Source organism: Sebastes fasciatus, chromosome 22 (genome assembly GCF_043250625.1).
Source record: "Sebastes fasciatus isolate fSebFas1 chromosome 22, fSebFas1.pri, whole genome shotgun sequence".
In the NCBI taxonomy this organism is placed as follows: Eukaryota; Metazoa; Chordata; class Actinopteri; order Perciformes; family Sebastidae; genus Sebastes; species Sebastes fasciatus.
This window is the reverse complement of record NC_133816.1, coordinates 8155594-8177580: the sequence shown is the minus strand read 5'-3', so window position 1 is coordinate 8177580 and position 21987 is coordinate 8155594. Positions and strand designations below refer to the sequence as shown.

General features: G+C 38.2%; 1 protein-coding gene across 3 annotated transcripts in view; it reads left to right on the top strand.

The window, feature by feature from the left end:
* LOC141761119 (doublesex- and mab-3-related transcription factor A1-like) overlaps positions 1-21987 on the top strand; it is a 41978-nt gene that overhangs the window by 11704 nt on the left and 8287 nt on the right. The window contains exons 2-4 of one of the 3 annotated variants that reach the window (XR_012592529.1): positions 1296-1369; positions 4115-4285; positions 5379-6219. The exons of 1 other annotated variant lie outside the window; for it this stretch is intronic. The gene's annotated coding sequence lies outside the window, so the exon portion shown is untranslated. Of the gene's footprint in view, positions 1-1295; positions 1370-4114; positions 4286-5378; positions 6220-21987 lie in introns of those variants that run through there. One more of the 3 variants, XR_012592530.1, reaches the window with a different exon arrangement.

Genomic DNA, 21987 nt, shown 5'->3' with positions numbered 1-21987 from the left:
TAAAAAATGAGAGCGTGTTAAAAAGACAACACTGGCATTGTCCTTTTAAAGTACCAAAGTAGTTGTCATTCAGCTTGTGTCCTCGGACAATGGGACACTATAGCTGCATTCTTGAGAGGAAAAGCTGTGTACTCGGAGCTGGACTGTTGGATTATTATGGTTACTGAGAGAATACTGAATACACTGTTCACACCTCAAGAAGTCCTCTCAGTCACTACAAGAATCCATTTAATGTAACAGCATTAGCAGAGGAGCAGTTTGGGAATGACACAGGTAAATCTAATATGTAATAGAAAGAGAACACACATAGCATACATCATGTTTTAGCTCACAGTTCACCACTGGATTTCCATATTCCTCGCATGCTGCATGGTTAAAGGCACATTTAGGCTCGAAGCGATAGATGAAAGAGAGTCTCACATATAGCATGACAGATGCTGCTTAGAAAAGATGGTTAGAGGGAAAAATCTATGGGGGGTAACCCGCTTCCTGTGCTCAATTTATCTGATTAATGAGCTTTCAGTGTTCAGTAACATCAGCATAGAAATAATGGCTGTGATGTTTTGGGTGTCACTACAATATAGATGGGTAAACAACAAAATAGTCTAGTTAGGTTGTTCTTAAGAGTACTTTATAGGGGTGGGAATGCTAATTACATTCAGTTACGATTACATAACACTAATGGGATGTGTTGCAATGTATCTCAGACTGTAAATGTCATTAAAAATAATGATAGTGTCTTGATTATAGGTGTCTCCCAACACGTAATCCCTTTACTGCTGTCAATAAAGACAGTTTGTACTTTGACTTTTTACTGAGCTCACCTGATACAATTTGTACTGTAGACTATAGCTGTGATGCACCATGATGGGATTAAGACAGACATAGTTGTTTTATGTCTGCCTTTATCAGCACAGAAACCACGCCGTGTCCGCCCATCCTAAACCACCTTCACCATGTTGTTTGTGATGTTGCTGCCGGTAGAGTTTTCTCTCCGTGTCTCTGGGGCTGATGTTACACTTTGATGTCATAGCGACTCTATATAATCTCACTAATGGCTCTGTTATTAATATAATTAGTTCATTGAGCCTTTTCCCACATTGCTGTGCCCCAGTGGTCTCAATTACGCTTATTAACGTTAACACCACATCTGGCACTTTTCTAGTGTACACTACATGTCTACATTCATAACAGTAAAACAATCCCATGGGAAACATTGTATATACTGTATATGCCAGTAGTCTAATCACTGGATTAATTAATAATTATCTGGTTTTTTTTATGTATTTACGCAGATCCTTCTTTTTCATCACTTTGATGCATGGGGCTCTGGTTAACTGAACATACCAGCAAACTGCATCAAACACAGGTATTACAATTAACAGTAAATGCTGATGTCATAAATAATAAAATCTCAGTTGCATGCAGTGGTGGAAGAAGTATGCAGATCATTTACTTCAGTAAAAGTAGCAACACCACATTGTAGAAAAACTTTGTTACAAGTAAAAGTCCTGGATTATAAATTTTACCTAAATATAACATAACATATTTCATTCATTGATAATATTTTGTATTAATTATCTGACTCTGTAAAGTAACTAGTAAATGTAACCAAATAAATGTAAGGTATTAAAAAGGACAATAAAGTACAAGTACCAAATACAAGTAGTAATTGTACTTCAGTACGATAAAAAACAAACCGATACGACACGATACGAAACAAACCAATATGATGCGATGCGATGCGATACGATACAAAACGAACCGATACAAAACGATACAATACGATACGATACCTTACAATACAATTTGATACGAAACGAACCAATACGATACGATAAGATAAGATGCAATATGATACAAAACGAACCGATACAATATATATGATACGATATGATACGATACAATATGATACGATATGATACAATACGATACAAAACGAACAGATACAATATGATACGATACATATTATTTGTGCAGCATTTAAATCCAAGTACAGTACTTGAGCTGAAACAATTAGTTGAAGTAATCGATCGTAAAATAATTGATTAGTTGATCAGCAGAAAATTAATCTAATAATAAATTAATAATCTAAGGCCTGTGTAAACTTGAATATATGTCTCTATAACATTGAATAATCATGACTAAATAAGTTATTATTTATTCAGAGTTAAACACTGTTTGGGTGTGGTTTCAATCACACATTAGATTTTTATTCAAATGTTGCTGAACTCAGACCAGTGCACAGAGGAACTGAGCCCCACCCACCTCAAACCAGTGAGAAACGTAAGGACAAACCCACAAATACAGAAATCTATCGTGAGATATAACCAAAATAGTTCTAACTTTGGTAGAATATTTTGTGTTCGCGTAGGACTCCATCGCTCATAGTAAGAAACTGATGGAGAAAATAGAAAATCATATAACTGTAAACTGAATATCTTTAGATTTTGGACTGTTAATCAGACAAAACAAGTAATTTATAGATGTTCCCTTGGGCTATCTGGGATATAGTGCATTTCTCTCCATTTTGTTGACCAAAAATGTATACAATTAATCTAGATAGTCATTGACAGATTAATTAAGAATAAAAATGTAAACTGAAGTTTCTAACTCACCAATATGTTACTGCAGTTAAATTTAACATATTAACCCTATTTTCCCATGATGTTCAGAATGAACAGGATTTCTTGCCACACAGTTGTAAAACATGAGGCAGTTTTTTCGTGACCAAATCTTTATGAATGTTTGACACTACGACACAGAATGGCACAAGCCCATATTTTTAGAAAACTGACATATATAAATGCAAGATAAGGAACAAATATAACTAAATGACAAGTAAAAAAATCAGGAGAAAATTATGAAAAAGAAAGAAAAAAAATCCACCTACACATGCAATACTTTATTGAGATTTTTTCTAAATATTATCCCATTAATATGGGTTGTATTTGTCTGTAGTCACAGCAGAAATGCAAACACTCTGAGCTGACATTGTCATGATGTATTGTAGATATATCTGCTGCTGTGGCAGAAACACTCTTCAGTGATGTAGTACTCCATCTAGTGGACCACTGATGCAGCTGCTGGCTCCACTTCACTTCCTTATTGGCAAACTAACAGGGATGCTAATGTTCATACTGTCAAAACTGCTAAGAAATATGGAGATCTGGGTTCAGCCTTACAGGAGTTGCAATTTGGGGATTTAAGTTACATTGAGCAAAGTTTAACACTGATGTATTCAGGCATTTTTTGTCTTAAGTATTTGCCAATTAAAATTATTTTGTAATTATGACAACAACTTAAACTTTTTAATCTTCAATCAGGTTTTGCTGGAATTTAATAGTGATTTCCAAAACTTAGCATTGCCTACGGCATCTGATTGCAGTCCCAGAAAAGCCCCAAGTGCATACATACTACTGTAAGAAACACACAATCCAGTCCTAAATATATCCCTGCCGCCTCTGGAGAGTGAGTGAAAGTCAATATTATTGAGGCTCAGCAATGAGGCAATATTTGAATTTCAAATGAGCCTCAGACAGTGGAGAAAGCTGGCATTCAGTCGCCCTGACACGAGTGTACACGAATAGTGGAGAGGCGAGCTCATGACACGGCGCTGACAAATAGCCGGCGCATTATGCTGAATGAGAAACAGTGTTTCAGAGAGGGGGAAATGGGATAATTGATCCAAATTAGGAAAGAGTGACCTAAAGCACTTTGCGAGTGCCAGCGTAAGGCAGAATGAGAGCGGTGTTAATACGTCTTCTCAAATGAAGTAGGACCTTACAATCCTGCAATGTATAAAAGCGATGATTTATGCAGAAGGACTTTGTGCAGGTCCATTTGGTTGAGAGCTTCAGCTTTTGGAAGAACACCAACAATGATAAGAGTGATTCAAATTCAGCAGGAGATTCTTTATTGAAAGGCCTTATTTGTTCTGCATAGTTTGAATGTTTTACAGCATCCCATATAAAAATTCTACTTCTCAAAATGGTGAAATAATATAAAAAATCCTCGTGTTAATTGTTGACTCTCTTCTTGGTAATAGCTTCTCCCTTATCTCCCTCATTCACCCTTCCCATATTTATTTCCCAGCGTCGTCGATGCGTTCCAGCTCTGAGAGAGGGATTACACGTCTTTCTTGGTCTACGTCCTAGAGCCTCTGCCGGGACTGCCACCCACCACAGGACCTCAGCTGCTCCGGGCCTACCAGCATGGCTCGGATGTGGGTTTATAAATGATCCGGGAACAGGCGCCATGCGGTGCCCCCCCAGAGCACACCCTGGTAGGCCTATATGTACATGTGCTCGCAGAATTAAATGATAGTGTTACACCACTGCTAGTCCCTGTCTGGTAAAGTAAACTACAGGGATCCCGAAGCATCAGCCAATTATTATTACAGTGAGTTTCAGAGCAACAAAATGAGAGATAAGACAGCCACTTTCCAACACGAGCTTTGTAGATAAATGCAGCAAATACCAGCGGTTATTACGCCTCTCAGCTGGAGGAGACCAACTGACCTTATCATAGAAGATGCAGTGGTGAGTTTTGTAATTATCTCCAGTAATGAAGCTGAGAGAATCTAAATATGGAGGCACCAGAGTGTCAATAAATGATGTCGTCATGATCCAGAACTGAGAAGGAAACTGCTTCAACAATCTGCATCTGTACGCGATGACAAGCCTTTATTGCAGGTTAACAGCAGTTTAAATTACTGGATGAATTAATAAATAAATAAATATGTTTCTCATTTGGCTACTTATAATCGCAATCGTTTTCTATTGTCACTAATTTCTTTAACACATTAATGCAATCGATCTTTTGGAGGTTGAATGTGCTGAATCTGCAGCTGAATCCAGATATGCGCCCAAATGAATCACTCTCTCCTCAGTCCATGGCCAACTTTGCATCAAATATAATTCAAATCTGTTATGTACATTTATACAACTACATTGTGTTTACATTTCCACTACAGTTTAACTGACTAATTTAATGAAATAACATGCTAGTTAGTGAGCTTTAGAGATGCTGGAATAGGTGGATAGCAGGAAAACCAAAACCATCAGGTAAAAGATGCTAAAATGCTCCATAGAGTGAAGAGGAACAATAGAGCTGGGTCATGATTCTTTGTGGGTTCATCACTATGAGTGACCCCTCTTACATTATACATAATAATTCGATCCATTGTTAATACCAAAATATAATTTATGCTGCTTTAACCTATCACAGTTTGTGATGTATTCATCCACACAAATTGTTGCTGTGACATGTTGGCAGATGTTGGCAGATGTTGTACATACGTGACGAATCCATCTGCACCTTAATCATCTCATCTCCTCTCTCTCTCTCTCTGTGGCTGTCGCTGCCTTTGTATGGAGGTTTCAAGTCATCGCAGATAAGGAACGTTTTCACACTGTTAATCAGATTGTCCTAACGATCTGCTCCCCTGCAACATGCATAGTTCGGCATGGTGCTTTCCTATGAGACATCCACCTCAGATCTAATCCCCTTAAGCTCTCCACTCCACGGGATTTATGGGAGGTGGCGGGCAGCTGTGGATGAGTTACTACGGAAAGATTAGGATTGTGTGATGCAATGTTGGAAAAAGGTCAAGAGAGCTTACTGGCAGAACGTCAAAAAAACGTCCCGTTGTTTTATAAAGTCATATTATAACATAACATATCCTTGTAGTTTTGATTTTCCACCTAGGAGACATCAGAGTTTCTGATAAACAGTATCTCCTCTGATTCCTCGCATGTTTTAAACAGAGAATACCAACTTCTGCTCTCTAATCGGCCATTTAGAGTCCCTTCATTTAAATGCAAATGGCTCAAGAATTATTTTATACATCAGTCTGTCCTGTTGCTAAACCAATATCAGTGTGCTGCTAAATAAGATCTGAATCCAGAGGATATAATGTGATATGTTTCATTGTCGTAACTGTTTAAATATGTTTTGTACGTGTATAAAAGTGTCATTAGTGTATTTTTAACCTGTATGTAAATTTATTGAACGGAACTGCCCAAGGATGCAAAATGAATTTCAGCCTAAACTGACAGTAAAATTGTTTCATATTGCATTGTATCGCATCGTATCATATCGCATCATATTGTATCATTTCATATCGTATTGTTTCATATCGTATCGTTTCATATCATATCGTATCATTTCATAGTGTATTGTTTAATATTGTATTGTATAATTTCATATCATATCGTTTCATATTGTGTCATATCGTATCATATCGTATCATTTCATATTATATTGCATTGTTTGATATTGTATTGTATCGTTCCTTATTGTATCATTTCATATTGTATCATTTCATATCATATCGTATCATATTGTATCGTTTTATGTCATATCGTATCGTTTCATATTGTATCGTTTCACATTGTATCATTTCACATTATATCGTATCATTTCACATTATATCGTATCATTTCATATTGTATCGTATCTTTTCATTTTGTATCCTACAGTTTCATATTATATCGTATTGTATCGTTTCATATTATTTTGTATCATTTCATATCGTATTGTATCGTATCGTTTCATATTGTATCGTATTGTTTCATATTGTAATCGGATTGTATCATAAAATGCTCAAAATGATGTCAGCAACTGAAGATATTGAGAGAATATTGATTAAAAAAAACAATAATGAGAAAAAAAACAAAAGTATTGGAGAATAGTTTTGTCTTTGTGTGCAAAGAAAAAGGACAGCTTCAATTACCCAGGGATGTATGAAAATGGCTCCTTCAGGGCACCAGTCCTCCATCTTGCCCGCAGTCATTAATTAGATCTAATCAACACCGCAGGGAAAAGTTACTGTCAAGACTAATTAGCCAAAATGGAGCTTCTGTAATGGGAAACAAATGAACAACAACAGTTAACTGTAGCAGCCTGCTCCATGCTTTATGACTCATTCAGTCTCAGCGGGAGAGATTGTTGGAGCAGCACTGTTCAGAATTATATGAGCGCTCGATTACTGTTTTTTTGGGGAATATTTGAATATTTGGCAAACTAACCGGTTTCGAATGAGAAAATCATATTGAATGGGAAGTATTTTCTATTATGTTTTGTCATTTTGCTATAGTAAACTTTATTGTTGAATTCTCCACCACTTCGGGCATGTCGTCACACACACACTTCTCTGCCAGGTTGCCCATTGTAAGCACCATGCAAGCCTCCCTCCAAGCCAAGGCCTCAGAGGTCATGAGAAATGTTGACTTAATCCTTTCTTCGTCCCCACACTGCTTCTGAGAGTCAAGGCAGGGAGTAAAAAAAAAAAGGAGCCTTTGTTTCTCCCACTGCGCTGCGAACAAAAGGGGTTGGGATTGGGAAAAGCGTACACACACACCACCTGCAATTAAGAGCTTAGAGTTCGTCCTCTCAGCACAAAACCCCTCCGCGGCAGAGCGGAGGAAAGGAAACGTCAAGATTAGGTGGGAAGTGCTACGAGGGTATTAGAGAAAAACTTGATTGAATGAAGACGTTTGTCACAGAATATTACTTACAGGATGCTGGAGGACAGTCACCTTACACCCCGTGGAAGAGTAATTGTGGAGGATTTGATAACTAGTGGCTATTGATGACTATTAAGCGCTTTAACGACCTGGGTTGGAGGTTTGCACCACGGTCACACACATTAGGAACAAGCCTCTGTTTGTTTGCCCATATGTTGGGTTGAGTCATTAAGACGTGGACATCTGCTGAGGAAAAGAAGGTGTTAAGTTGTCATGAGAAGCACACTGATGCCCGTCAGCTGCACTGAAACAATCCATTCAATACACAGTAAAAATGTCTGACACAAAAAGTGGAAGTGTAGACGTAAACCAGAAAGTTGTCGCGCCTGAACTTCGCTGAAAATGTCAACTCCATTAAAACAAAATTGGGTCAAATGCACTGAGTGCAAATTAAAATCAGCCAAGGGAGATGAGATGATTGTAATTAACATCTCTTCAATCAAGCTGGAGTGTTGGAATTATAGATTCATGTTTTACATTTATTGCTGAACTCCAAGGACCTTCTGAGGTGGTACAATATGACTTCTGCCATTAAAGGACCGTTTTATATACAGAAATACAGACGCACGTGTGGACAAAGTTTGGCAACTTTGTGCAAACTTTTTAATCAGAACACGGCAGACATGATTATCTTTAATTTAGATTTTAAAAAAAATTCTGTGAAGAAAAATATGATGTAATATGAGAATATATTTGAACATGTGGGAGGATTCTGCATATACTTGTTACAGTAGGCTATACACAAATATCTTTAAAATATATTGTCCACATATGGTCAATATTTTCCAACTGTATATACAAATGGTAATACTTTTTAATATATATATATATATATATATATATATATATATGAAAAGTTGCAATAACCGGAGGGTGGGCGCTACGCTACCGCAGTGACGACGTTAGTTGCAAATAGTTGTTTGCTGATATATTAATGCTTGAATTTTGAATTTAGCACCTACTGTACTTCCAGCTCTGAACCCAGTTTTAAACATACTCCATTATGGTTGTCTATAGAAATTAGTCCTCCCTATTACTGTTCAAATTCTCCCCTTTCCTTCCATAAATGCTGCTGGTCCCATTTGACAGAAAACCACTTTATTCCTATGCTGGTACAAGCCGTAACCCAGAGCAGAGTACAGTATTCTCACCAGCCCCTTGGCCTATATAGCTATATCCACTATGAGCAGAGTGTAATGACATGGTTGGTGGAGAGATATGGGGGCTCCCAGTGAACGGCGCAGGGGCTGGTGTCGGTGTGTCTCCGAGCGCCTGATGTTTATCTGGAGATATTCTGGAGTCTGATCACGGACTCTCCCGCTTCCATCACCACCTGCTCGCAGAAATCAAAATAATTACCTGCGTGCTAATGTGGGTGGTGGTCCTTATCTGCAGCCAATCGCAATGAAGCGTGATGGAATCGCTGCCATTGCTCATGGCGTTGCTCATTTCCTCCACGATGAGGAGGGGAAGGGAGCTCATTAAGGAGACGCATTCATTGGGATGGGTTACTAAAACTAACAGAAGCTGTACTGAATATTCTTTATTTGTTATAGATTATACTTACGGGCACAGAGTGGTAGCAGCTCTCCTCCTTGTTGTTATTCCTTGTTTTTGGACTTTTGTCCACGTGAGACTCACTATTAATTTAAATAAAACACTGGTCCTGGTGTACTGCTAGCCTTTTAAAAGGCTTAATTTCATGACAAATATTGCATTTATGAGTGTCAATTTATCATTTCAATCTTTTTTATTACATTGAATGCCAACACGAAAAACTGCAAACTGTACAGACCTGACTTGACAAGTTGACCAGTCACTGATCTCAAAGATTAACTGAGATACTGATTAATGTAGACAAAGTGGCTTCTTTTGTTGGGAAAAGTGTAGCATTCATCCGTCACTGTAGGCTTGTTGACAGAACAGAAGTAGCGGTGAGTAATGGTCTGTAAATTTATCTGTCTGTCTGATTCTTTTTGACTGGCAAGTGCTGATTTTAAGAGATAGTTTACACAGCCAAGAAAGGGATTTTCATGTCTTTTTTTTCCATGCTAGTGGCATGGCTTTATGGGTGGTAATGTTGGTCCATCACTTTGCTCCAGACTGAAATATCCCAACAGCTATTAGATGTATTGCCATGAAATGTAGTGTACATATTTATGGTTCCCAGTGGATGAATCCAATCGACTCTTGTGATCCCATGACCTCTCCTCTAGCACCACCATCATGTTGAGATATGTGGTGAAAAGTGAATTGTATTCTTTCTAATAGACAGCAGGGGGCGGCTCCTCTGGTTGCAAAAAGAAGTTTGATTGTATAGAAGTCTATGAGAAAATGACCCTACTAACGACCCTACTACGTAGCAAAGATGGCAACCGTTGAGGATGAGAAAGAGTCCAGCGTTCCACACTCAACTTTTTGACCGTTTAGTTAGAGTACATCTGGGTACTTAGAGTGCATTTTGCCCTCTTTTACTTCTCAGTGTAAACGCACTTACGCACTCAAAGCAGCAAGCGTAAGTACGGAAGTACACAAATTGAGACACAGCAATAGTCTTGCTCCTCCCTGTTTCAATGTAAACTACCTTAAACATTGCACTAATAATCATATAATTTGTGAATATTTTGATTATGTGGGCAAAAGTGTGAACCCTCAGAAGGAACTACTGTATGTGTACTTTTTTTGTTTTGGACGACTGACAGGACAGGACTGACAGGCTGGCTCAGCTTAGGTAGATCTGGTCCATCCTGCTCCTGAGGTATCTCTCCACCTGTTAAAATCCTGCTCCTCCCACCACTCTTAATGCCCAGCATGACGGCCATACAACCAAGCGGGCCTCCCGGGGTTCCAACAATGCAGACCCTCCCTCCAACACAGGGGAAACATTTGGGGATTACGACGCAAAGTTTTTCAGAGTAAATCACCTAGAAAATAGAGCCTCTGAGTGGACGCCCAGACCAATATATGGTCACTTTTAGGCACAAAGGGCTGACCAAAGAGCACAGTCAGGTGGAAGGAATACAGGCATGCTGGGAGTTGAGAGTGTGAATTAAAACTCGCCCACGGATGAACAAAAATGTGGAGCAAACTTTCTCACGTTTCCAGATCTGTTCACAATTGCTGTCAAACTGGCATGAGTCAATGGTTGCTTGGATATGCAGGAGAAAAAAAAGAAGAAGTAAAAAAGAAGTGGTAGTGAGTGATTTGCTTGTTATTCTCATTGTGCAGCAGCATAATTTTGACGCAGAAAAGGGTGAGATTTACTCCTAATGCTGATGAGTCTACGTGCACAATTATTCACACAAAGTTTTATCTGCCATCGTTATTCTCACCGCTGTGAATTATTCATGAGATTGGAATCTCTTGAGCATGTGTCGCATGCAAACTCAAAATCGCATTTTTCGCATTTGTACACTTACTGCTGAGTCATGACATCGCACATATTGAGATGGATGGCTGTTCAACGGCGTTCAGCAGCATGGTGTGTACCGAGGACGTGAATGCTTAGAGCGCATTGCTTCAATATTATGTTGAACTACATAGAATATTTAATATGGGGCTGCGGTTTGAGCAGTAAACTGTAATCATGATTGACTTTTAAGTAAGATTTTTATAAGATTTGAGATTAGCATTGTTTTATTGTTGTTATCCCTCTATTGATCCCTCTATACACTACTTAAACTGGGGAATGTGCTGCATTCTGACTCCCACACTTCACTGCAGCCCATTTAGTAAACATACATGTGCATGGCAAAATCTGATTACACGAGGCAGTTTAATCCTAAACCTTTGGAATTCCACAATGAGATCATGAATTAACATGATGCACCAAAAACAACTTTCATTTAAAGTTCATAACATCAGCTTTCTGTCCAAACAGGGATGATAAACATGTAATTTTTGCATTAAAATAGTAATAGAGTCAATACAATCAAATGCAAAATTACTCAGTTTCATCTTGTATGCTGCAAGCTCCCTCTTTGAAAAAGCTATTTTATTTACATACATTATCTACATGCTGGAATAGCTTTACTTTGCTGTTACTATGCTAAGAATTTGTGTATTTGATTTAATAGTATGTCTATGTTGCTTGTATGAAACATTGTCACATTTCATGTTAAACAAAATTTAGTTTATACCGGTATTAATAACCTTGATATTTAAAAAAATATGTATGTATGTGTATAAATTATTTTTGGAAATTAATTAATAACACAAAACAATGACAAATATATTCCAGAAACCCTCTCAGGTACTGCATTTAGCATAAAAAAATGTGCCTAAATCATAACATGGCAAACTGCAGCCCAACAGGCAACAACAGCTGTCAGTGTGTCAGTGTGATGACTTGCCCCAAGCTGCATGTGATTATCATAAAATGGGCATGTCTGTAAAGGGGAGACTTGTAGGTACCCATAGAACCTGTTTTCATTCACATATCTGGAGGTCAGAAGTAAAAGGACCCCTTTTAAAATGACCATGCCGGTTTTCCCTCGCCAAAATTTAGTCCAAGTTTGGAGCAATTGTGTTAATGTGTTAAAAAAATGAGTGGCGTTAAAACGAGTTTGCATTAACGCTTTATTATCGCGTTAACTTTGACAGCCCTAATGTATATATTTGTGCACATATTGTTATTTGATTGACTATCTTGACCTTCAATGACACAATGACTTCTTGAATTCTTTTAGGAGCGCTGTTCACTCAAAGTACCACAAAAAGGTCCTTGTTTAAAGAATTTCACACCTTATTAACCTAAGCTTGTTCCTTGTAGTTTCACTTGGATCAAAGAGGGATCGTATTGCACATCCGCCTGTGGACGGAGAACAAAAACTCATCTGTTGTCGCTTTCATTCTTCTTAGCAACACATTTGAGGCGGGATCACATTAGCTTGCTTCGAAGATGTCAAAATCAAGCAGAACCTCATCAGTTGAATTAAATACTGTATGTGAATGTATGGTGCTTTGTGCGACATACTGTACATCTTATTGATATATATTAAATCAAAACAGTTTTTTGTCCAACTTAATTATATTTCAGTCTTTCCTAAAATAAAAAAAATAAAAAATATATATATATATATATAAAAAAATAATAATAAAATAATAAAGAAATATAAACATTTTTAGTGTGCAGAAATCGAATTAATTGAATTCCTAGCAAAATGTAATTTAATTTTACCGGGATTTTGAGATCTAATCTAAAACTAAAAGCAGAAACAGGTATAAAAAGTTAAAAACGAAAACATGGTAAGAGGTGAAAGTTTGTGTAACACTCTAATGAAAGGTATCACCGCATGGAAAAGAAACACAAATAAACTGTAGCGCTTAACAGCAATGTGCTATTACCTGAAAATTCACCTGTGTTTTTCTCAGTGGGCACCCTCTAACAAATAGTTTTTTTCCCCTGATGAAATCACACTTTGATGTTTCTCCCTGTTGTGTTGGGCTTTTGTGGCGGGTGGACAGCCCATCTTTATTCTGTGCTAGCAGGGTAGCAGGGCTTCAGAAGCTTTTCGAACCACTATTTTCATGGTTTAAAGCTTTCATCTCATTTGCTGGTCGAGGAAGTGTCATGCTGGTCTGGAGTGGTGTGTTGTTTTGTTGTAAGGGGCAGCCTCAGCTTGCTGCCCTCGTCGGGGGGTTGAAGCACCCTGCTTGGTATAGGAAACCAGGCCGTCCTTAATAAGACAAAGTCCAGGCATTGATTTGACAAAATAGCATTTGGAATTAGATGTTGCAGCACTAGCAAATCACAGCTGGGGTAAAAACAATTCTCCCATCAGGGGGCTGTCGTCCCTTAGAGGACTCACTGTACCCCCTGCCTGCCTGAGAGGATCAAAGCCACGTCTTAAAGGAAAGCGACACACATTTGTCAAATTTCAGGATGAAAAACTAAAACCTCTATTCAGAGGGGAAAGAGGAAACATGCAGTAGCTTATTAGTAGAGTTGTAAAAGTTATCATGATAATAACGCTTTAACGCAAATTAGTTTTAACGGCCCTAATTTCTTTAACGCAAATTGTGATTTTTAGGTTGTAGCAGGCTCAGTTTTAAAGCTATAGTGATAGATACTGGCATCAAATGAAAGGAATCCATTGGTATCAACCATGTCATACTAGCTTGTCACGAAGGAGGCTCAACATCGCTCCAAATGTACGCTACATTTTGGCGAGGGGAAAACTGGCATGGCTATTTTCAAAGGGGTCTCTTGACCTCTGACCTCAAGATATGTGAATAAGAATGGGTTCTATGGGTACCCACAAGTCTCCCCTTGACAGACGTACCCACTTTATGATAATCACATGCAGTTTGGGCTAAGTCATAGTCAAGTCAACACACTGACACAATGACAGCTGTTGTTGCCTGTTGGGCTGCAGTTTGTCATGCTATGATTTGAGCATATTTATTTTTTGTTAAATGCAGTACCTGAGAGGGTTTCTGGGCAATATTTGTCATTGTTTTGTGTTGTTAATTGATTTCCAATAATAAATATGTACATACGTTTACATAAAGCAAGCATATTTGCCCACTCCTATGTCTCTCTTTAAGTTACATTTTGAACAGATAAAAAATGTGAATAATTTGCGATTAATCGCAATTAACTATTTTAGTCTATTGACAGCCCTATTATTAGCTTAACAAGCTAAAGGCTAATTACAATAATTCAAACCAGTGGTATTAGATAGGTTGGAATTGTATCATTTAAACTGTACAATGGATGACAAAAATGCTAGAATATGTAGTATGACAGCAAAAAAGAAACTTAATTCAAGGTCCCCTACCTGTTTTTTTTCTCTGAGCTTTCATCCATATCTCCATCCACCGATGAAGACTGTGAGATGAAGCTGAAACCTCTGGAATAAAAGCTAGTAAGTGGACCTTGAGTCTATATTTTTTTTTCCTTTGTCAAATTCAACTAGAATCATGTGGTCATGTTTTCACAACTTTTCTTTAAATTTTTTTTCATCTACACTCACACTCAGGTATTCATAGAAAAGCTACTGAAAAGGTGATGAACCGAGGCCTGCCATTAAAACAAACACTTGTAAAGAAACAAAAAAATAAAAAGCCACTATGAAGTTAATCACTTGTCAAAGGGCTCATTATTATGGGAGAGGGACAGGCCCAACAAGAATCAGACAAAAGCAACACAGCGGAGGCACTTTAGTTTCAATGAGCCACTCTCCTGAAGCTGGGATGACATCAGAGGTCCTTTAAGCTGTCCTTTGTATCCTTTCCTCGTATGCCTCGTCTCTGGGGCCGTCCCCCTTGTTCTCACCAGCAGGTTGTTTTCTCGTCCTCTCATTAAGCCCTGATCCCAAAATTAGAAGCTCTCCGAACACCACATCTGACCATGCTGTGACCCTGTGTGTCATGAAAAGACATGGGCATGTTTCGGTGACAGGTATGCAGGCTCGTCTCCTGAAAAACTGGTTGCACATTTGGTTAAATATTGAAAAAGTAAACTACATTTTTAACCCAGACCACTCTCTTTCCCTAAATTAAACTAAGTGCTTTGAATTGCCTAAACATCCATGTAACCATTAAAACATTAGTCACGCCAAGATTGGACATTTTAGTGAAAATTTTTTTAACATATTGTCAGTCAATATTATGCAGATACGTTCAGTATGAACATTTTGCGACTTTGCAGGTACGTTCATTAACATTTCCTCACCATGCTGATAAAATAAATGTCTGGGCAGCACTTTGTCTTTCAAAATGTATTATTATTTAGAAGTATATAAAAAAAGTGACAGGGTTGAACTAACTATGATAAAATAAATACACTAAATCATATTAATAACAAGAAATACATGGTTAATGGTCCAAATGTTTGAGTATTTGCAGATGACACTTCTTTGTACGTCATTGTTAATATCAGTAAATTAAGTCACTTGAACCCGGCACATACTTACTTTTAACCATTCATAATACAATTTCAGCGTCTCACAGGATCCTGTACTTTTAACTAATCTCTATAAACAGATCTCTGCATATGAATGCAGAATCTGTAGGCAACACAACAAGATTTTGGTATCAGAAGCCTTCTGGTTTTCATTTGTAGTCCGTCTACAATCCGAGTAGTATTGACCAATCACACATGAGCGGGCTTTGGTTGCATGCAGGTAAACAGTCAGTGTGGAGAGCAAAAGAGGCGGAACGCATTGGCCGAAATGCAATCCGGGAACCCATCGGCTATCGTCAGACAACTATTTAGCTTTTTATTAGCTAAAAAATAAACTGTCAAGCGAGTGTAAATGTACTCACCGGTCGTAGACGTTGTCTCTCAACTCCAACAAGTCTTAAGTGATAATCAGACTGTAAACAATGCACAGAAGCTAAAGTCTTGGCCCGAATATCCGTTATCGGGATATCTGCTGGATACTACAAAATATTGGCCAGAGGCTAAATCGTCGGCAGAGATAGAGTTCCGAGATTGCTCAACAACAAACTGCCATATTATTATGGGCCAGCTTAAATAAAGATGTAACCTGTTTTTTTGTTGGAACACAAAGCCCTGATACATTGCAAACTTGTTTGAAAGGAAACACTGGTTCCTTCCTGTTAGATGCTGAAAATTCTCACCAACCTCGTGCCAACAGCGATTACTCATTTGTGTCACTGGTGTTTATGATTGAATTTTACACCTTGCTAGATTTCCACAATTAACACAGGTTTACTTATAAGTTTAAGAAAATACTATGTACTGAGTTTGACAAAGCAATCCTGGATCAACTTCATATTATGATTGAACAAAAATGCATTTTATCAAAACTTTCAAAAGTTTGTAAACAGTTATATAACTTCAAATAAGGTGGAGTACTTTCTCACACTCTCTAAAGCTTCATGAAGAGGAACTTAACCAAAAAGTGAACGATGGCAACGATAAGCTGCGATTCAGGGCACCATGATCAGATAAACTCCCTAAAGCCTGTGAACTTAAGGTTGCAGTTCTTAGAATCTAAAGCCCGCATTGATGTTGGGACTCCACTTGTACAATTATAAAACTGATAAAAGATCCCATTTATCTTGGGTTTTGTAGATGCGAAGGAGTGCGATCTTCAAAAAGTTCCCCAAAGATACACAGAGTCCCCCATTTGTAAATGTTTTTGAAAATTGTGCTTTGTTCACACCTGTGGTCAGCACTTTATTTTGTGTTTTTCCTTTATCTGAGTTTAATCTGCATGCAGCCAGCATTTTGCAGTCTATAGTTCTGAATAGACTGTAGTGTGTATTGTTATCTGTTCCTCTGTCTCTGTACCTGACTGACTGTGGTTCCGCAGTGGCTTTGAACCATGCCCAGGTGTCAGTCCATGTAGATGCATGTTGCTATGGTTTGGTGCCAACAGTACTAAATGTGAAGGACACTAATCTTATTTGAAATCCAAATCTTCACCTTTACTTGATGCCATGCCATATACAGTAATGCAAGATTGAATTCAGTTTGAATATCACAAGTAATGATGTTCTGAAATGTTTTGAAGTTATCAGTTTGGCCATAATTATTAACATTTATTATTACAGTAAATTAACAAGAGTGTTAATTTCCCACTGATCCTCCGCATGACCCCCAACCATCAATTTATTAACACAAATGGCTGCCACTTTCTTTTGATAATTCAGTCAAGAAATAGTAAATCTATCTAAGGAAAATAGTAAATCACTTATTTCGTTTTTTGGCTTTTTTAGCTCAAAAGTAGTCACATACACAATATATTGAGTCTTGAATTGTACCTGTTGAATTTCTAAAATGTTGTGAATAAAGTGAGTATGAGCAATTTCTTGGCTCTTTTGAAATCCCCAATAACACAACAGCCATGGAGAAGGATTATTTTTGCAGTTGAAACCTTAATGGTAACTACAGTCCTGCAACAACGTCTTCTCATACAATGGTTCATATATCTTACGAAAAGTTATTCCTATTTTTGATGCGTATTCCTACGAATGTCCAGCATCAATTTCCGCTCCAGTGTTTTCAAAATAAACTTCCGTCTTCACAGGAAACAACTTTGTTAGGTTTAGGTGAGAAAACTACTTAGTTAGGTTTAGGAAAAGATCAAATTGGTTTGATTAAGGCAAGAAAACTGGAAGTGGTTACGCAACACTGGCGTGTAGTGTGGCGTAATTTAAGTAAAAAACTTAAGTGACAAAAACTACTTAGTTAGGTTTAGGAAAATATCGTGGTTTTGGTTAAAATAACACCTGAATTGGGGTATTTAAGTACGGAAGTTAAGTGACAAATAAATCAACATTGACTTGGTTTCACACGGGACACAAACACCAGACTCCTGGGCAAAAGTCTGGTGTTTTTTGACACACCCATCCACCCTGACCTCCTCCCTATGTGGCGTTAGCTGCTCTTTATACTTCCTCATTCACAATTACATGGATTACATACAAATCAATAACATACTTACAGTAATTTATAGGGTCAAATGAAAGTCAAGTCTTGAATTCTCTTTTGTCGCTCATCTTGATTCATTTGGTCACCTCAGAACCGTGTTCTGTGTTTTGTTGGCAATATTTGTGAAAGATCCAACCTTGAGTTGCTTTAATGACAGTAAAGTGAGGAATTGATTGGTTGACTATGATTCATTTTACTTTACTTTTTCATTCAGTGTCATATTATGTAACTGTTGTGATCTTTCTGTTCAACCATAGCAGATCTATCTCGTCTCAGTGGTTTCCTTTGTGGGAATTGAACAGAGTTGATGACAAACATGAAGTCACGGGTATGCTGGGACACAATGACAGCAGGGCAGGTTTAAGGTTTAAAGCAAGTCTGGTTCTACTGCCTCTTGGAAATTTATTCCACAAATGGTTAAGTTTCTGTACATGAATATTCCAATTACACATGAATGTCAGATGTTTGCCGTTGGATTTAAATCAGTAAAAGATATTTGTAATAAAACATATACACCGTAGCAACTATATATATTCTCTGCTTGCACACAAACTCACCTCCAAATGCTTCCGCTTCTCTGACGGTCTCATGTTTCCTCTAATCTCTGTAGCAACTCACATCTGATCTGTTTGCAGATGCCAGTTGCTATCAGAGACAATGTTTAACAATTTCCAAGCTGTTATTGTCTGTAACTGAAAGCCTAGAATATTTTCCCATAACACCCTGGCAGAGATGTACAGCGCTGATGTCTCTCCCTCTGTGTTCATCTGATAGTACACTCACCTCCTTCTATGCTTCACCACCCCCTTTCCTTGTTTGTCGTTTTGTTCTCAACGGTCTCCTGCACTTTTAATACGCTTATTGCAATCTGGACATGTTTCAGATTGGTTCTCTGTATCCTGTTACTGCAACAATAAAACAGTTAACTATCACAGATATAAATGGGATTTTGCATATAGAGTATTATTCCTTAAAGCTGCTATAATCACTGTTTTTATATTAACAATTGTTCAAATTACTACTTGAAATGCGAAAGGGGTCGCTCACAGTGAATTATCACCCAATTCTGCAGTTCCTTTCACCTTCAGCTATACGTTTTAGCATCTTTAAGCTCATTGTTTTGGTTTTGTTGGCCCACAACTTTACTGTTTTGGTTCACTCTCACAGCTCTCATCTGTTTCCGTACGTATTTTCTTAAGTTTCCGTACTTATTTTAAGCCCAATCCTGATGTTTTTCCTAAACTTAACTAAGTAGTTTTGTTGCCTAAACCTACAGCCGTTAGTGTAGCTTTGTTGCGTGGCGTGAAAATTACTTGCAAAAGTGGTGTACAAATGATACGTGAAAAGGCTAAAATTCGTTCTCATGACACGCGGTATATCCTTGTAATGTCATGCTATTTATATGCTTTCCCATGAGATCGGGTTGGCTTTCCAGCAGCTGTAGGCTGCTGTTTTCATTAAACCCACTGTACATTACCTGCCCAGCACCAAAAAAAAACAGACAAAGTTAGCAACTATCTGGTAAATTTAGCCGTTAAAGAGACAGATATTTTTCCCAGGAGTTGGTTGAGACCAAAACAGAGCTACAAGAAGAGTGAATAAAATGAACATTAATGTTACTCTGCGTCTTCTGGAGGTGTGATAGGCTAATAGGCCATCCACAATTTCTTCCTTGCTGCCAAGAGCTAACATGAGATTTAGTGTACTAAGAGGATCTGATCCTTAAGACATCTGAAGACCCTCACAGCTGGAGGAAATCTTTTCAGCAAACAGAAATTACCCAGAATCCCTTTGCCATTAGGATGTCGACAGATCTTTTCACTCAAGGCCCTGTAAACAACGCTTTGGAGGTCTGATTGTTTGCTTATTTGTATATGAGAATGAGGAGAGGGAGAATCTCTCTTTCATTAGTTTTTTTTTGTGTTTTGTAGCTCAGTGACAAGCCAAAGTATTGCATTTAATCTGACATAATCAGTACAATAGCTGTTTTTAAACCTACGTAAATGTAGAAATGAATCATACAAAAAATCACGATTGTCAAAATATTTCCTACCTATCTGTCACCTCTGACATATTCACTCAAGCGCAAATTTAGTACCAACAGACAGTTCTTTCCCACGTTGTGTCTATCATTAACACATCAATTTCCTTGTCAATGTCTGTCAAGTGGCACATCTTTATGAGAAAAAAAAACACCCTTAGAAACTTGATTCTTCAAATCCTTCACAGAGGGGTTGTGACCATCTGCCACTCAGATATGCATTGTTGAGCTGCAAAGTTCTCGCTGCAAGTGTATCGTTAAATAAAGAAGTGTCTTTGACAGGAAACAAACAGAGAGTGTAGCCAGACTAAGTGCAGAACAAGGAACTCTCGGGGTTAAATCTCAACCTGTTTAGACAGTGAAGGTTGCATTCATTGGCACCTGACCAGAACCTTTCAAGGTACTAATGTTCCCTACACACCCACCCACACACACACACACACACAAACACACATGTAATTAGCACTTAAATGCCTCCACAAACTCACACACAGTGAGCCAGTATGTAAAAGTGAACCTGCATCTCCTTATAGATGCATGTTGATGCAGATGTAATATGCATGATTAGAACAGGTACACATCAGGGTGCACACACAACCCACCCACCCACGCCCACACACACACACATCCATACCGTGTGCTCATGAGCAAACTTGGCTGTCTTTGGCCCACCATTGTTCACTGGCACTGAGGCATTGCCGGGCTAAGTGAGGGGCCCTGATGGATACCTACCAGACTCGGACCACCAGTAAAGGTGTGAGAGGAGGAGAAAGAGAGTAAATGCAGGGATATTGAATAGGGGAGAAGAAGATGGAAGAAGATAGATAGGCAACGAATAGGAGGAAAATCTATTGTCCCATGTATTCAAATGCACAGGTGTGTGTATGCGTGTAATACGGATGCTTCCCTTCTTCTCTGCATGGGTTGTAAAAAGAAAAGTAAAGTTAGCAATACCACAATGAGAAAATACTCCATTACCGGTGAAGTCCCTGCATTAAAAAAGTTTATTTAAAGATGCTCTACGCTATATTTTTGTATTAACAATGGGGTAAATGACAATGTATTGTGAAAAGGGTCACTCGCGGCGGTGACAAACCTACAGAAAATGATTCCCCCTCCTAGTTTCACCCACCTTGCCGGGAAATTTTAGCGTCTTTCAGCTCATTGTTTTGGTTTAAGAGCCAGCAACTTAACTGCTTTGATTTGATCTCACCGCTCCGATTGTTTTCAGCGTAAAAGCTCCAATAAACCCACTTTACACTCCACCATACAGAAAAGGTTAGCAACTAGCTAGCAAACATATAGCAGAGAATTTAGATGCTAAAGTGCAGAAGTTGGTGGGAAGCATAGACTGAGAAGTGGACGTCACCCATTAGTTTGTGCCTCGAGTTCGGCATTTTGTTTTTTTGCAACCAGAAGTGACATGACATGGTGGAGCTAAGTACAGCTAAGATACTTTTAGGTGACCAAAGTGTTAAAATTAACTTTCATAAACTGAAAACACACTGCGAAAAGGTTATAGTTCTAAGACGAAAACACTGACCAGGACAACACCGTGGTAGCGACCTGTCAATCACAAGGTAGCCGCGCCCTAAAGCATACCCTGCTTTATGGTCTATTTGACTCTAAATGGGACCGTAATTTACTAAATGAAAATCATGCTGTATTGAAGAAGACGTGAAACTAACGATTGAGACCATAAGGTCATGTTTACAATGTTTACTGAGGTAATAAATCAAGTGAGAAGTAGGCTCATTTTCTCATAGACTTCTATACAATCAGACTTCTTTGTACAACCAGAGGAGTCGCCCCCTGCTGGCTGTTAGAAAGAATGCAAGTTTAAGGCACTTTGGCTTCACTTTTCAGACGCGGAGGTTCCGCATAATGGTCAGATAATCAAGAAGTAATGAGTAAATACTCAGTATGATGTACCACTTTAATTGACTAACTTAACTACTCACATTATTGTAAAGTGTAACTGTTTAATGTACAGCATTATATTGTAATAT